This window comes from Setaria italica, chromosome III (assembly GCF_000263155.2).
Source record: "Setaria italica strain Yugu1 chromosome III, Setaria_italica_v2.0, whole genome shotgun sequence".
Classification (NCBI taxonomy): Eukaryota; Viridiplantae; Streptophyta; class Magnoliopsida; order Poales; family Poaceae; genus Setaria; species Setaria italica.
Genome location: NC_028452.1, coordinates 38603815 through 38621673, shown reverse-complemented (window position 1 = coordinate 38621673; position 17859 = coordinate 38603815).

Here is a 17859-nt window from a genome sequence, read left to right as displayed (position 1 = left end):
GGACGCTGGCGCCGAGCTTGACTCCAGTGTTGAACTGGTGCATGTTTACCTGTAGAACAGAGAAAAAAATAAAATGTAGAAAAAATGGTTCAATAGTGGGATTCAAACTCAATTCTTCAGGATAAGAAGTCCACCTCCTAACCAGTTGAACCACAGCTTAGTTTGTTGCATACTCTTAGGAATAATTATACTTGTTTAGTTCGAAACGCGTAGAAGTACGGGGTAGATAGCTCGGCGTCAAGATCTACGGCGCCAAGCTTGGCGCCAAGATCCATGGCGCCAAGGCTTGGCGCCATCATGGATGACGCCAAGCCCCCGCCACGTCGGCATCCGCGTGAGCAGCTATGTATAGACCTTGGCGCCAGGATGGCTGGCGCCGAGACGTTATAGCTTGGCGCCAGGGTGGATGGCGCCAAGCTAAGGGTCCATTTTTGGAATTGGTTCCGCCAGGGACCTATTTGTGAGAATCTTTCGTAAAAAGGGCTAAAAAACAAAAAAGTCGGGTCACGGTAGTTCAGGAGATAGAAATCATTGAGTTCTTTGGATCAGGGCTAGAAGGACATGAAAAAGATTAAAAATTACACTACAGTCCTTTTAATAGGATTGTATTATCTCAAACAGCTTACGTATTTGGAATGGTAAAGTAACTTTACTAAATCATATCATATATTTGGAGTACGATATAAATATTTATTATATTTATATTTTTAAACTACTTATGTTACTTAATTTAATATAGCATGCATTCTCTCAGTCTAGCACCAAAATAGCTGAAAGATCAAATGTGATCAAATGTATAGCATGTGTATGAATGAATTAAATAGCTTGCAGATAGATAAATAGGCAGCTCACCTATTTTTTTACTATCTATGTATACCATGGCAAATCAAATAGATAGCAACTGTCTAAACTTTTGTACATGCTATTCATGTTTCATATACTTAATTACACAATTATTGAAGTTGGAGACCATCTGAAGGAGTTCTCCTGCCCTCGAGTGGTCTGGTGCCCCTCTCCGAATCGTCTGCGTAAGACCTTGTACAGTGATTAGAAAACAATCCCCGGCTCTTCTGCTGAGGAAATCGCCTGTGCTGCTGGTTGTTGGTCAAGTCGAAGCGTCGGTCGGCTGCCGGTTGCATGCACGTGATTGATTGCTCGACTTCGCTCCTACCGTGTGTGATGTGATTTCAGCACCCTGGCTGGGTAGAGAATCAGTTTATAACGATTGTGGCCCGTCATGAAGCCCGAGTCGGCCCAGGTGCCCTCAAGTTTCGAGGACGAGCAGGTAGACAGAGGTCTCTGGCACAGGATTAGTGTATGGGCCGGAAACAGAGCCTGCCCCATTGACATGCAGCCTGTTTGGCTGAACAGGTGAACAGGGCCCCCAATGTCCAGGGGCCCCAAAATTATATCGCAGCAGCCCATGAAGCCTATCAATCTTTGGCCCAAAAGTTATTCCTGGTTGATTTGCACTCCAACCAAGAAGCAAGAAGGCCGAAGGGAGGGACGATAACTAGCAGGCCCAATGTTATTCCTCGTTGCGGTAAACGCATTCACCAATTGCCCAAATGTTACTCCAAGGCCATATCGTCTCGCTCCTTGGCTCAGTGTTGCAGTGAACGCAAACACGCAATGCGTTCCTCGTTTCTTTTTCACGCAGCCGCGACGACGTCTGCCTCGATCGCTCGACTAGGGTCTGGGGCCGTCATCCGTACGTCCAGCGGCAGCCCGCAGGGGGCGCGCCGGCGTGCCGTTTGGGACCGGCCGTTGGACTTGCCGTGGGCGAGGCCGCATCCACGGCTCTGCAGCGCTGTCCCTATCGGCTCCTTCAAGGACGCCTGCGGCTTGCCTGAGCCCTGGATGCCTGTACGTGCCCGCAGTACGAATCACAACTCACAAGGTATTTCATATAATTCAATTGATGAATCGATCGATGCTAGTAAATACTTCATATGGACTTATCATCATTTGTTGTGTTGCGTATCACCCTTATTTTTATCCCTTTCATCTTTTGTATATAAGTGCATCAATTGATCTGACGTCCAGTGCCTCAAGATCCAAGCTATGTATTCCGCAAATCGGTCGGTTCTCAAAAGCATAGAAACACCAAAGAACAAATTATTTAACTCAATCTCAAGGAACATGAAAATTATGGGTTTACCATTGAAGATTTTATTTCAAAGAACACGAAAAGAATGATGTTGTTCAAGTAAAGGCTATGCAATCAAGATTAAATAGATATAATTTTTTATGTATTCCGTGGCTATATAATAAATTATACCATATCCGTTATTTTATTGTTGTATTACAATAGCCTAGTAGGCCTTACTTTAGAGTTTTGTATCGTAGGACCCCGGTCTATGCCGGGACATAGGATTGGTGGAAGAGATCACTGACACAAATACACAAAGAAACTAGGCACGTAAAGACGGACTGCTCATGTATATAGCATGGATTACGTGGAAGACAAGGAATAGGTGAATTTTTGAGGACTGACATATGACAGCCTCTCAAGTGGAACAAGGGATAGCAATGGGTGCCCGAAACTCGATGGGTTTTTACCCCATTAGAGCAGGGGCGTGGGTCAATTTTTGTACTCATGGGTTTGTTAATTGATCAAATTTCAGACCCATCGGTTTTGAGGTGTGGGTTTAGGAAAGCTGAACCTGAACCCATAAACCCATAGGTTTATTAAAACTGGTCCAACAAGCAAAGCTACCCGTACCCCATATCTCAGCCAAACTTAACTGGCCCAATATATAAGTTATGAATATAAGATGGCAACCACTCCCTGAAACCCTAAACTAATCCATTCCCACATCCCCACCCAGCTCACCCAGCTGCAAGGGGGCGCCACATCTGGTTCTCGCACTATCATGCACGCCGCTGCAAATGCCGCGCGGTCGGCATCCCTCGAGGCCCTACGCCACCATGCCGTCGCTGCCTACTCCCAGACTCCACTCCCCAGTCCCCTCGCCATCGCCTGCCTACAGCCCTTCGTCGCGCCACCATCCCTTCTACTTTGGGCTTGTTTGGCAAGGCTTCGGCTCCTTCTAAAACGGCTCCGGCTCAGGCTTTTTTGGTGGAGTAGCTTCTCTGGTGGAGCTGAAGCTGTTTTAAAAAATATTTGGCAAAACGGTTTCTCCTATATTTTCATGAATGCATGGAAATCTCAAATGTCCAATATACCCTGATTGTCTGATTTGGTGCTACAAATGAATTTATATTTTTACTCAAATTGTAATATGATTTCATAAATAAATATAATTAATGAGTATAGTTGTAGATTAACCAATAATTATTTTTCTTTTCCTTTTATCTTTTTTCTCCCTTCTTTTTTCCTCCTTCTTTTCTCTCTCTTTTTTCCTCCTCCTTTTCCCTTCCTTATCCGTTTCTTTTTTCCCTCCTTTTCCTTTCTTATTATCTGTTCTTCTTCCCTTATCCTTTCTTCACGCAGCCAGTCCAGGCACGCCACTACCCGCTCTGTTCCCCACCGCCACTCTCTCGCCGTGCGCTACTGTTGCTACCCTACGCTCCACCGCTGCCCCCACACGGGAGCTGCTACTGCTGCTCCGTTGTTGCTACCACCCACCCAGACGTGAAGGGACATGTTGCTGCCGGCTGTGGTCAGGTCATCGGACCATGCTTGCACCAGCCATGGATGGAACGGGGTGGGGTGGGGTGGGGGGGGGGGGGGCAACACCGCTTCGGTTCTGCTTCATCGACGCCGCACTGCCTCCATCCGCTCTCCAGACATTGCTCCTCTTTCCAACCCGCCGTCGCCGCCGCTCTCTCGGGGTAGGGCTCCGGCAGAAGCCGCGGTAGGAGCCGAAGCCGAAGCCCTGCTAAACTGGCTCTTCCTCTGCCTGTGCCGGAGCCTTGCAAGCTGCTATCATCGTTGGGTCCTCTGATCTGAAGCAGCGTGTGCACACGTGGGCGTGGACAAATTGAGGGCTGAAGTTTCTGCTGCCAATAAGCGACGCGTTAAGGAACAATTGTTGAATGATGCCCCTCCTTTTGGCTTTATTGTGATTGATTTGTGGATTATGAACTTGTAATGATTAATGAACTTTTAATACTGCCGCTGGAGTTGGTTTGGATGGCTGTTAGACTTGTCGTTTTAATGTATTGCTATTTAGGCATTGTCTAGTGACCTTGGGGTTTGATCATGCTCATCCATGAGCTGAGGTGCTGAACAGTGAACATGTAGCTTTAGTGCTTGAAGGATATTGAACTATACCATTGTGATTGCTGTTAACGGGCACGGGCGACCCGTAGGTGCCCGTTAACCCGACGGGTATGGGTTTGGGCAAAATATTGAACCCATCACGGGTCATGGGTTTTTTAACGGGTGGGTCTTATGTTCGCGGGTATAAGTTTGGGATAGCAAAACCCAGCGGGTTTACACTCGTTGCCATCTGTTGCGCAAGTTGGCCTGCCGAGGGCCCGAGCTAGAGTAGTTTTTATGTTTTCTATGTTGTTTGAGTATTATGAGCTACTTTTATTTTGTGTAATTCATGAACTCGCTTGCTTTCTTCTCCTGAATTTAGTTCGTTTTTTTCTCCAATACACTGCAGGCAGGACAGCTGATACAAGCCTAGGCCCCATTTTCGTATATTGTCATGAATGAATTTCAATGCAAGTTCACATTATAAATCTCAAGAAAAAAAATGAAACCTAGTGATGCTGCGGTCGAAGGCCAACCCCATGTAAGTACCCGGTGGCAACCCCAACAGTGTTGGATTTGGTTTAAGCTCTCATGGACCCAATAATACATGCACAAGTGCAAATCCCTCTGCGGCTTCGCATGGCACCTGCGAAAGCCTCCCTCCAGCCTCTGCACCCACTGTCCTGCCTCCTTCCGCCTACCTGCCCCACCGGCATGCTGGCGACTACCTAGGATTTGGAACAAGGAACAGGGGGAGCAGCCGAAGATGAATGGATGGGTGAGCAGCGGGGCGTATCAGAACAGATGGAGAATTAGGCTATGGCCTGTGTTGAGATTGGGCCACTACACCACTGGGCCAGGGGCGGGGAGAGAGAGGGGGGAGGCTACTCTTGTTTTGGGCTGAATTGCTTGAAACGGATGCTATTTGTGTATTTTGTTGTTTCTTGAATACATATACACAGTATGCACTGTATATACAAAATTTTTTGGCAAAAATAATGGGTATTCAACTGAATACCCTTGAAGTGAACTGGGGCCGCCCCCTGGATTGTGCTGAGATAAAAAGGACTAGCTACAAAATGCGCAAGTTGCTCAGTTATTGATACTGCATTTATACATAAATTACTACTGTATTAAAATTCAAACATATGTATTGTAGCACCAACCTGTTAGAGATATGTTTCCTTTGTATATTTACCCCATTGTATAAGGGGTTCTGTGTATATGTACTACCACCTGTACTCTACTTATATGGGTCTATTGGCCCCCTGGGAATATACGCTGATTATTCCTAACATGGTATAGAGCCAAAATCGATCTAGGGTTCGTTAGCTCCTGCCGCCGTCGGCTGGTTCTGTGTTTTTTTTCCCGTCGGCGCTACTTCGGTCGCTCGTGCGGCGCTCTTCCGGCCGCCTGGCGGTTCGTCGCCGTGTCGCTCGTGCGGCCGCCCATCGATCTGCCGCCACGCTGCTCGTCCGACCGCCCGTCGGTCATACGCCGCGCCGTTCGTCCGGTCTCCCGTCGATCTGTCGCCGCCCGCTGACTGGATTGGCCTTGCGCTCATGCGTTCCTCATGATTGCTCTGTTCTGCCTGTGAAACCGTCCGTGGTTGCTCCGTCCTGATTGCTCGTGTGTGGCTCGTGATTGGTTGGATTGTGCTTGTACGGATACAGATTGGCTTCTACACTCGTGCATGGCTTGTGCGACCTGATTGGTTGGATTGTCCCTGTACGGATAAAGATTGGCTTCTACAGGCATCACCTATCTACCTTCCTGATGGCTTCTACAGGTAGCACCATCTCTGTTCCTCGCTGTTCGGTGCTCTTCAATGGCACCAATTACACGGATTTTATACAACATATGAGGGTGCACATGCGTGGTCTTCGTCTCTGGGGTGTTCTCTGTGGTGATCTTCGCTGCCCTATTGTTGCGGCTCCGCCTCAAGAGCATGTGCCTCCTTCTGACTCGACGAAGGATCCTGCTGCTTCCTCAGCCTATGACAAGAATGTTACTGCATATCAGGAGGCCTTGGATCTGTATCGTGATCAGCTGGCATTGTACACTCAGTGGGTTGATGATGATGCTCGTGCTGCTTCCATCCTCGTCGCCAGCATGCATTCTCTGTTTGCTTCTGAGATTGTTGGTTTGTCTACTGCTTTTGAGATGTGGCCTCATCTTCGTCGTTGCTATGCGCCGTCTGGAGATGCCCTCTACCTTTCAGTGGTTCGTCAGGAGCAAACACTTCAGTAGGGAGATTTGACTGTTGATGCCTTTTATGCTCAGATGTCTGCTATATGGCGCCAGTTGGACACTCTCTGCACTACTGGCTGTCGTACCTGTGATTGCTGTCGTGCTCTCCGAGCTGAGCGCGACTTCCGGCGTGTCTACGAGTTCCTCACTCGGCTTCGATCGGAGTACGAGCAGTGCCACGCTCAGCTACTTGCATGTCACCCTCGTGTCTCACTCTTGGAGGTGCTCACTACTGTTCGCTCCGAGGAGACTCGTCTTCGTGATGCTGGTCTTTTGCCGCTTCCTCCAGTGCCCACAGTGCTTGTGGCCTCACCTACGGGGTGTTCTACATCAGCTCCTTCGACGACATCTGTTTCCTCGACAGCTTCTTCGGCTGCTGCTTCACGTGCTCCGTCATCTGGTAAAGGCCGTCCTTACTGTGATTATTGTGATCGTGCTGGCCATTGGGAGTCCCAGTGCTACAAGAATAAGAAGCATCATCGTCGTCCTCCTGGTGCTTCTTCTCCGGCTTCGACGTCTACTACGTCTCCTGCTTCGTCTTCGACTACTGACAGTACTCAGCAGGAGATTCTACGGCTGCTTCGTCACTTGTGCGTCTCCTCCCCTTCTGCTGCTACAAGTTCTGCTGGTTCTGCTACGGTGTCTTCCAGCATTGAGAGACCACCCTCTTCACAGTCAAGTACTCTTCCATGGATCCTTGATTCTGGAGCTTCTTTTCATATGACTTCGGGCTCTTCCATTCTTTCTTCCTTACATTCTCCTTCGTACCCTATTTCTGTACTCACTGCGGATGGTACTTCTCTTCCTGTTGCTGGTCGGGGATCTCTTGAGACTTCTTCTTTTCATGTTCCTTCTGTTTCTTATGTTCCCCAACTCACCTTGCAGCTCATGTCCGCAGGTCAGATCACCGACCATGATTGTCGTGTTATCCTTGATTCTGATTCTTGGTTTGTTCAGGATCGTCGCACGGGGTCCCTGATTGGTACTGGCTGTTGGCTCCGTGACTCTCAACGCCTTTGGTAGCTTGACTGGCTTCGTCTTCCTTCCGCTGCTGCTGGTCTTGCTACTTCTTCTTCCACAAGCACATTTCAGCAGTGGCATCATCATCTTGGTCATGTCTGTGGATCTCGATTATCTTCATTAGTTCATCGTGGTCTTCTTGGTCCTATCTCAGGAGATGTTTCTCTTCATTCGTGTCAAGGTTGTCGCTTGGGAAAGCATATTCAGCTTCCTTATCATAGTAGTGAGTCTGTCTCTCAGCGTCCTTTTGATTTAGTCCACTCAGATGTATGGGGTCCTGCTCCTTTTTCTTCGAAAGGGGGTCACAGATACTATATCATTTTTATTGATGATTTCTCTCGCTATACTTGGATTTATCTTATGTCCTCTCGTAGCGAGGTTCTACCCATATATCGACGCTTTGCTACTATGATTCGTTCTCATTTTGCCACGTCTATTCGTGCTTTCCGTGCTGATTCTGCTGGCGAGTTCCTTTCTCGACCTCTCCGTGCTTTCCTTGACTCTCAGGGAACCCTTCCTCAATTTTCTTGTCCTGGTGCCGATGCGTAGAATGGTGTAGCCGAGCGCAAACATCGTCACCTCCTTGAGACCACGCGTGCACTCATGATTGCCTCCTCTGTTCCTCCTCATTTTTGGGCTGAGGCTGTCTCTACTGCCACACATCTTATTAACATTCAGCCTTCCACTGCCCTTTAGGGGGGGATTCCGTTTGAGCATCTTTTTGGACGTCTACCTGACTACTCTTCGTTTAGACTGTTTGGTTGTGTTTGCTATGTTCTTCTTCCACCTCGGGAGCGTACCAAACTAACTTCACAGTCTGTTGAGTGTGTTTTCCTAGGCTACAGTTCTGAGCATAAGGGATATCGTTGCTGGGATCCGGTTAGTCGTCGGATGCAGATTTCTCGCGACGTTGTCTTTGATGAGTCTCGTCCATTTTATCCTCGCCCTTCCTCTGATGTTTCACAGTCATCTTTGGTCAAGCCGCTTTCTTTCTTGACTTTCCCCGATGCACCTATTGCTTTTCTGCCTCCTTCGAGCCTTGTACCTTTGCCTACAGAGTCCCCTTCTATTTTGCCTTCTTCTGTGGTTTCATCTTTTGAGCCTTCTCCTTTGGTTCCTGACTATTCCGTGAAGCCTCCAGTGACACATGTCTATACATGACGGTCTGTGTCCTCTCCGCATGATTCTTCTCCTGATGTTTCGGCATCTTCTTCTGACACCCCTCCTTCGCCTGCGCTTGAGCCGCTTCTTAGATGTGGTTGTCGAGTTCGTCGGCCTCCTACTCGGTATGATCCCGCCGCTTTTTCTTCTACCGTCCTTTCTGAGCCGACTTCATATCACGATGCTATCCTTCATCCTAAGTGGCAGGAGGCGATGGCGGCGGAGTTAGCTGCTCTTGAGCGTACTGGTACCTGGGAACTTGTTCCTTTTCCTCCTCGCATTCGCCCTATCATGTGCAAGTGGGTATACAAAGTCAAAATTCGCTCTGATGGTTCTCTTGAGAGGTACAAGACATGTCTTGTGGTTCGTGGTTTTCAGCAGGAGCATGGTCATGATTTCGATGAGACTTTTGCTCCGGTTCCTCATATGACCACTGTTCGTACTCTCCTTGCTATTGCTTCTATTCGTCAGTGGTCGATCTCTCAGCTTGATGTCAAGAATGTTGGGATACGAGGTAGGCTACACTAGCGCAAATCAAAATTTCTACCGCGTAAAACCAGGAAGAACTGCTGTATAAGGATCACGGGATTACTACTCGACGCACTACTGGTGCGGAAGATGTAGATTTGCGTCGATGCAGCGAAGACGATCAACGTAGTCGTACGTAGTCAATCAACATAGTCGTACGTAGTCGATCACGTCAACGTCCAGCAGCTCCTTAGCGGCTCGTCCTGGCTCGTTGGCGGCTCGTCCAAGTGCTGCAGGCGCAACACCTCCAAGGTATCCACACGTGTAGGGAGGAAGCATCGCAAGCCGGACTGCTAGGTCCGCGAGTTGCAACAAGCGAGGGCGTGGGAGGCGCGGCAGATGTGTTTCGCCAAAAAGGTGTAAACCCTAGGGCGCCCCCACCCCTCTATTTATAGAGGTTCCTAACGGGCCTCTGGGTCCGAGGCCCATTAGTACTTCTAAACCTAATCCAACTCGGATCACATCCGAATTGGGCTTTCAGCCCCTTAAGTGTGTGACCCTATGGGTTCGGATACGTATAGACATGGCCCGAGTACTCCTACTCGGCCCAATAGTCAGTAGCGGCCTCTAGCAAGACGTGCCAACTCCTATACGCACACGAAGATCATATCATATGAACCATCACAACATAATATACATGCTATTCCCTTTGCCTCACGATATTTGGTCTAGCTTCAAGCCGACCGCTCTTTCTCGATCCTGTGATTCGGAATCCCTTTGTAGGTTAACTCTTAACTGTACGTAGCATGGCCATGCATTTTCGGATCCGATCACTCGAGGGGTCCAGAGATATCACTCTCAATCAGAGAGGGGCAAATCCTATCTTGATTGACCATGTCTCATAGCATGCTTCTTGACAAACTCGAAAGCTACCTTTATAACTACCCTGTTACGGCGTAGCGTTTGATAACCCCTAAGTAGGTCGATCCACATCTTGAATACATGCGACAATCTCAGGTCTAAGGACAAAGCGTATATGTTGTTTAAAGAGAGAACTACTTCTCGTGTTGGGTCAGTCCTAGCACATGTCTCCACATGTGTCCACATTATTAGTTCAACATCTTCATGTCCATGACTTGTGAAACATAGTCATCAACTAATACATGTGCTAGTCTAATATTCATGTGTGTCCTCACATGAACTCCGACTACGGACAACTTTAGAATAACCATACAAGTAAAGAGTTTCACATACAATTCACATAATTACAAATCAATTCAAGTAGCCTTTAATGGATATTCAATGAACACAATATACAAATCATGGATACAAATGGAATATCATCATCTCTATGATTGCCTCTAGGGCATACCTCCAACAGTTTCCCACTTGCACTAGAGTCAATCTAGAAGGTACCTAATACCCATAGCTCTTACATGCGCATCATGCTTAGCCTGCGGGAGTGGTTTTGTCAACGGATCAGAAATGTTCAGATCCATGTGTATTTTGCATATCTTGATCTCACCCCGGTTAACGAAGTCTCGAATGAGATGAAATCGACGCATTACGTGTTTGTTCTTCTGGTGGTTCCTTGGCTCCTTTGCTTGCGCAATTGCCCCATTATTATCACAGTAGAGATTCAATGGGCTGGACGCATTCAGGAACACACCAAGCTCAATGAGAAAATTCCTTATCCAAACACCTTCCTTCGCGGCTTCCAAAGCCGCGATGTACTCGGCTTCTGTCGTAGAATCGGCCACCGTCTCCTGTTTGGAACTCTTCCAACTAACAGCACCACCATTTAGCGTGAACACAAATCCTGATTGTGACTTTGAATCATCTCTGTCGGTTTGGAAACTAGCATCGGTGTAACCTGTTACAACGAGCTCCTCCTCACCTCCATACACGAGGAACATATCTTTAGTCCTTCTCAAGTACTTAAGAATGTTTTTCACCGCTGTCCAGTGACTCTCACCTGGATCAGTTTGGTGTCTGCTTGTCATACTTAGCGCATATGAAACATCTGGATGAGTACTTATCATTGCATACATGATAGATCCAATAGTCGAGGCATATGGCACTCTACTCATGCGATCCCGCTCATCAGCAGTCGAAGGACACTGAGTCTTGCTGAGATGTATGCCATGTGACATAGGCAAGAACCCTTTCTTTGCCTGTTCCATGCTGAACCGCTTCAACACTTTGTCAATGTAAGTATCTTGGCTTAAACCTATAAGCCTTCTCGATCTATCTCTATAGATCTTAATGCCCAGAATATATGCCGCTTCCCCTAAGTCCTTCATCGAAAAACTATTTTTCAGTGAAGTCTTTACGGACTCAAGCATAGGAATGTTATTTCCAATCAGTAATATGTCATCCACATATAAGATTCAAAATACTATAGAGCTCCCACTAACCTTCTTGTAAACACAAGACTCTTCTTCGTTCTTGGTGAAGTCAAACCCTTTGACCACTTCATCAAAACGAATGTTCCAACTCCTAGATGCTTGCTTCAATCCATAAATGGATCTCTGAAGCTTGCATACCTTTCCAGCATTTTTCGGATCGACAAAACCCTCGGGCTGTATCATATACACGTCCTCAGCTAGGTCTGCCATATCTCATAATCGAAATATGCAGCTATAGCTAGAATAATCCGAATGGACTTAAGCATCACTACGGGCGAGAAGGTCTCGTCGTAGTCAACTCCTTGAACTTGTCGAAAACCTTTTGCGACAAGTCGTGCTTTATAGATGTGAACATTTCCATCCATGTCCTTTTTCTTCTTATAGATCCACTTGCACTCTATGGCTTTAACACCATCAGGCGGGTCAACCAAGTTCCAAACTTGATTGTCTCCTATGGACTCTATTTCGGATTGCATGGCACTCTGCCATTTTTCGGAGTCTGGGTCCATCATTGCTTCTGCATATGTCGCAGGCTCATCATTGTCCAACGATAATATTTCCCGCATTTCGCGGAGCCTTGCCGACCTTCGTGGTTGTGGTGGTGCTTTTCTTGCCATGGGTATCTCAACTTGTTCTGCTACGTTAGCATCACTCATTGATTCTTGCCCGATCGGCTCATCTTGAACTTTTTCAAGATGCACTATCTTTCCACTCTTTTCTCCTTTGAGAAACTCTTTCTCTAGGAAAATCCCGTTCCGAGCGACAAACACTTTGCCGTCTGATCGGTTGTAGAAATAATATCCCAAAGTTTCCTTTGGATATCCCACGAAAATGCACTTATCCAACTTGGGTGTGATCTTGTCCGACTGAAGTCGCTTGATAAACACTTCACGTCCCTAAATCTTTAGAAAAGACAAACTAGGAACCTTTCCAGTCCATATCTCATATGGTGTCTTAACTACGCATTTAGATGGTACCCTATTAAGTGTGGAAGCTGTTGTTTCTAGAGCGTATCCCCAAAATGACAACGGTAGGTCCGACTGGCTCATCATTGATCGAACCATGTCTAACAAAGTTCGATTACGTCGCTCGGATACACAATTTCTCTGAGGTGTTCCAGGCGGCGTAAGTTGTGGAACAATTCCGCAACTCTTTAGATGATTGCTAAACTCGTGGCTCAAATACTCGCCTCCACGATCAGATCGTAAGGCCTTAATTTTCTTGCCACGCTGATTTTCTACTTCATTCTGAAATTCCTTGAACTTTTCAAAGATTTCAGACTTGTGCCTCATCAAGTAGACATAGCCATATCTACTAAAATTATCAGTGAAAGTTATGAAGTATTGGAATCCTCCTCTAGCCGTCGTGCTCATTGGTCCGCATACATCACTATGTACGAGTTCCAACAAGTCTACTGCTCTCTCAGGAAATCCTGTGAAAGGCATCTTGGTCATCTTGCCTAGCAAGCAAGCCTCACATGTCTTGTATGATTCAAAATCAAACGAAGTTAGAAGTTCATCAGAATGGAGCTTCTTCATGCACTTTTCACTTATATGACCCAAACGACAATGCCACAAGTAGGTAGGACTCAAATCATTAGGCCGAGGCCTTTTAGCACTTACGTTACAGACAGGTGAACCATCAAGATTTAACACAAATAATCCATTCACAATGGGTGCAAAAGCCATAAACATATCATTCTTAGAGATCACACAACCATTGTTTTCACTCGCAAATGAATAACCATCCTTAAACTAGGAACGAAATAACAATTATTCAACTCCATAATAAATCCTGATGGGAGGTGGAGTTGCATCGTCCCGACGGTCAACGCAGCAACTCTTGCATTATTGCCCACGCGAAAATCAACTTCTCCTCTTTCCACGCTTCTACTTCTTATCATTCCCTGCATCGAATTGCAAATATGAGCAACCGATCCGGTATCAAATACCCAAGAATTAATAATTGTATCAGCGAGAAAAATGTTGTCTATAACATTAACAACAAGCGTACCTGAGGTAGAAGTACTCTTACTTCCGCCATTCTTCAACGAAGTTAGGTACTGCTTGCAGTTTCTCTTCCAGTGACCAAGTTCATGACAGTAAAAGCACTCTTTGTCTGGAGCAGGTCCAGGTCCAGCTTTAACCTTGGGCGTTGGGTTTGGCTTGGACGTTCCAGCCTTGCCCTTCTTCTTCCAAGAATTGCCCTTCTTCTTAAAACTAGGCTTGTTCTGTATAGCCATCACATGGCTGGTACTAGCGCTTTTCTTGATGTCAGCCTCTGCTGTTTTAAGCATGCCACACAGCTCATTCAGACCCTTTTCCGTCCCATGCATATGGTAGTTCGAGATGAAGTTCCCATAGCTAGGCGGAAGAGACGAAAGAATGAAATCAGTGGCCAACTCTTGGCCCAGTGGGAAGCCTAGCTTCTCCAACCGTTGAGTACAACCAACCATCTTGATTACGTGTGGTCCTACTGCTGCGCCTTCTGCTAGCTTGCTCTCCACAAAGGCCTTAGACACATTGAACCTTTCAGTCCTGGCCTGTGTTTGGAACATATCTCTAAGCGCCATGATCATATCGTGCGCCTCATGGTTTGTTTCGAACTGCATCTGCAGCTCGGGTTCCATGCAAGCAAGCATAAGGCAGCTTACTTCAAGGTTAGCATCACATGCTTTCTTGTAAGCATTCTTAGCAGCAGCGGGTGCATCATCAGCAGGTTCTTCTGGTAGTGGGTTGTCTAGAACATCTTCCTTTTTCTCAGCCCTGAGAATAATTCTCAGGTTACGGATCCAATCCGAGTAATTTGTTCCATTCAACTTGTCCTTCGCAAGGACTGAACGCAAAGCAAACGGTGTAGTGCTGCTAGGTGCCATTTAATCTACAACAAAAGTAATGCAAAATACACTAAGACAAACGTATCCATGATAGAGCAAATCACATTAAACTATTTTAACAGAATCTACTCCCACTAAAATCAATATCCCTTTATTGAAACTTAGTGATTCAGGATCCACAACTAATAAGTCTACTAGTGAGCTTTAGCATCACCGCTAGCAAACAAGGTAGATCGGTAAGCAACTTTTGCTAATCATATCACAGATGACTCCTGTTGTTGGGTGACATCTCTATGTCTTGGCGTCCAACCTTTATGCCCCAAGGTCCTTAACCGTTAAGATAACCTTGTTAAGGAAACCAACCCTTATACGTGTAAGTGTCCGACACAAACCCGTCTCGTCAAGGAAAACTAGTGGTACCCTAATTTCATAGACCCACCACTAATTGTACAAGTGTGACGACTGACCCCAAATCTTCGAGTTAATCTTAATCTGAGTCCCTGATCCCCTGTGTCAGCTTTACCGAGTTTAAGTACTCAACTTTCGACCCCTGAGATCCGACCCCTCTCCACCGCTCCCCAGTTCCGACCCTGCCGACCCCAAACCCATACTGCCGGATCCTTTTAAGTCTCCCCACTGTATCTCTCTCGATCTGAGCAGTGGACCAACCGAGACTGACCGGTGGACCCACAAAATCTTTTCCCCAGATCTTCCGCTATAGACGCACTCGAGTAGCATGCCCACTTCAGAGTTTCCCCGCCGCGTGGCTCAACTCTTCCGACCCCCGCCGCTCCGCCCCGTCGCCGGCCGCGACCGGATGGATATCCGCGCCCCCTTCCTCAATTGCAGCGGAAGCCCTCTGCAACCCTTTCTGCAGCACCTCGCCGCCCGCGCCCATCATCACCCCACCGGACCCCCGGCTGTGGAGCCCGATGCCTCCCGCCTTTTCCGCCACCCCTCCACAGTCGCGCCGTCCGGACTACGCTACACGACGATTCCTCCGTCACCATCCCAGACCACGGCCGCGACAGCTCCCTTTCCCGCCTTGTCAGAACAACGCCCCGACAGTCTGTTGCTTTGCGCTCGCCCGCGCAGCCACAGCCGCCTGTCTTCTCACCTGAGCAACCTCGCTTCTAGCGCCGTTCCCGCGGTCACTTCCATCAGATCCACCGCATGACGACGCCCGCCTCTGCCAAATCTCAACCACCGGCAAACCCACGCCTGCGCCGCCCTGTCATCGGTGCCCAATGACCGCCGGTGTCATCCCTGAAGCCCTGTTCCACCACCCTCGTCGCTCAATCGCCGCCCCAGCAGCGCACTCCATAGTTCTTCCCGGTCTTCGCGCCACCCTAACCCTCTCTCTCATCCGCACGACTATAAAAAGGAACGCCGGAGCCCCGCCGAAGTTTCCCTTCGCCATCGCTGCCCTCCCGCTTTGCTCCCTGTTCGTGCTCACAGCGCCACCGCCTAAGTTCCTGAGGAACTCTCCTCTCTGCTCCACACCGTTTTCCCCAATCCACCCAGCCTCTTGCTCCTCCGCATTGCGCGAGAGCTTGCTTGTTGTCCACAAGAAGCGCCGCCGCCGTCGGAGCACTGCCGGGCATCGCCTGCCCAAGTCTGCTCTTTTCCGACCCCAAGCTTCACCTGTGAGACGAAGGTAAGCTGCCGACCCTTTTTCCGCCTCGTCCGACCCCTTCTGTCCGATCGACCCTTGTTCCATCTCGCCCGACCCCGTCTGTTTCGCCGACCCTTTCTCCGCCTCGCCAGAGGGCTCGTCTGTATTTTTTTTTCTTGAGCTGAGGGTATATGTGTAAAACTCGGGGACTTCTCTGCGTTAAGTCTGAGGACCCCAGCACATCTATTCCTCTAGTTTAAGGGTCTGATCATAAGTTCCTTCCCATCCGACCCTCATATCTTGATCTCCACCAACTCAAGCGAACCTTCCCACCTTTCCGTAACTTGCCGCAAGTTTCTGGGCTCAAACTTGCAAGTGTTGCTGTTGAAATAACCGTCTAAATGCTAACCTATGCATTGCATTCGTGTAGAGCTGCGTCTCGCCGACGGCTTCTACGAGTTGTACACGGCACCAGAAGACGAAGTTGCAGCAGAGCTCCTGCCTCCAAAAGCCGAAGCCGTCCAAGCAGAAGAGCAGCTTCCCTCCTCCTTGTTTGAAGGCAAGCCTCGGATGCACAAACCCCCTATGTTTCCCAAACTTGCGCATGCCTTCTTTATCTTGTTTGTGCATTTACGTATAGGAGTTGCTTGTAACCCTAGATGCATAACTTAGACCCCCTGATCTGAACACTAGCTGTTGGACCGAGTAGATGCTTTGCTTAAATAGGAAGCGGTAAAAGCCGAGTGATTTCCTGTCACTCGCGAGTTTGTAGGAGTTGGTTGTTCCTCTTCTGTTACAACTATAAGGACGACGGACGGGGCAGGGTTCTGGTTAACTCTTTGGTGGTCGGCTGATCGCCCCGTCTGTCTATGGAACTTGCTAAGGCCCGACAGTGGTGGTGTTCGTGATCAAGTGTTTGAAAGTACTAACCTCATACTTATTATGGGATGAGGAAGCCGAGTACCGGATTGAACCTAGACGTGAGCGGTCGCCCCATTGTCCTTGGAACGGAGTTCCCCTATGGCCGCACGTGGTGGCAAGTGTGGTCACAGAACGGCGGAGGCCGAGTCTGTGGAACATTGCACCAAAGGAAATGGGCCCGACATGGGTTAGGGGATTGATGGGGAAGGCCGACACAGGAAGTGACCCTCGATGGTGCGCGGATGTCGTGAGGTTAGGTTCACCATGCATGGTTAAAGAACTCGAATCGATTCGTCTGCCTCTCACAGTTTGAGACTGCTTGATCGCTATGCTACCCTGAGTAATAAAGGAATCTGATGATGACATGGTCTTGATGATGATATATATACCTTTTGGTTGGTTCTATGTTTGCTTAGAGTAAGTTGCTAACCTAGACCGGATAATGAACTTAGAATCTGAGCTAAAACTTTGAAAATAGGGATCTACATAGTGCTTTTGGCAAACAAACCCCTCAGCCAAAGAGCCTTGCATGTCTAGAAGTGGTGGAGTAGCTTCCTCCTGTCGGTTAAGTCTTGTTGAGCTTAGTAGCTCAGCCTTGTTGTGGCTTTTCGTTTTCAGATGAAGTTGCTGCTCCCGAGTCCTCCCCTGTTGGCACTTGGCCGCCCCAACTCCCTTCGGGTTGGACGGTCGAGTGGGATCTCTCCTCGGAAGGCGAGGAGAGGGATCACTGACGTCCTGGCTAGCCTCACCAGGGATGTCCGACCCCGACGAAGTAGCTTCCGCTTGCTGTTTCGCCTTCTGTTATTTTCTTTTGAACCTTGTAAAAACTCTTATGTTTGTTTTATTGATTGAACTAAATGGTCAAATTGTTAAATCAGTGGACTTGTTGTATTCTCTGGAACCGCTCACCTTCGTGTGAGTTTGCTAACTCGGTTCTGTTCAAGTGGTTAAATCGGATGAAATCCGACAGCACTTCGTGTTAACTTGGCTAAAGCATGAGTGTCGCGTATTA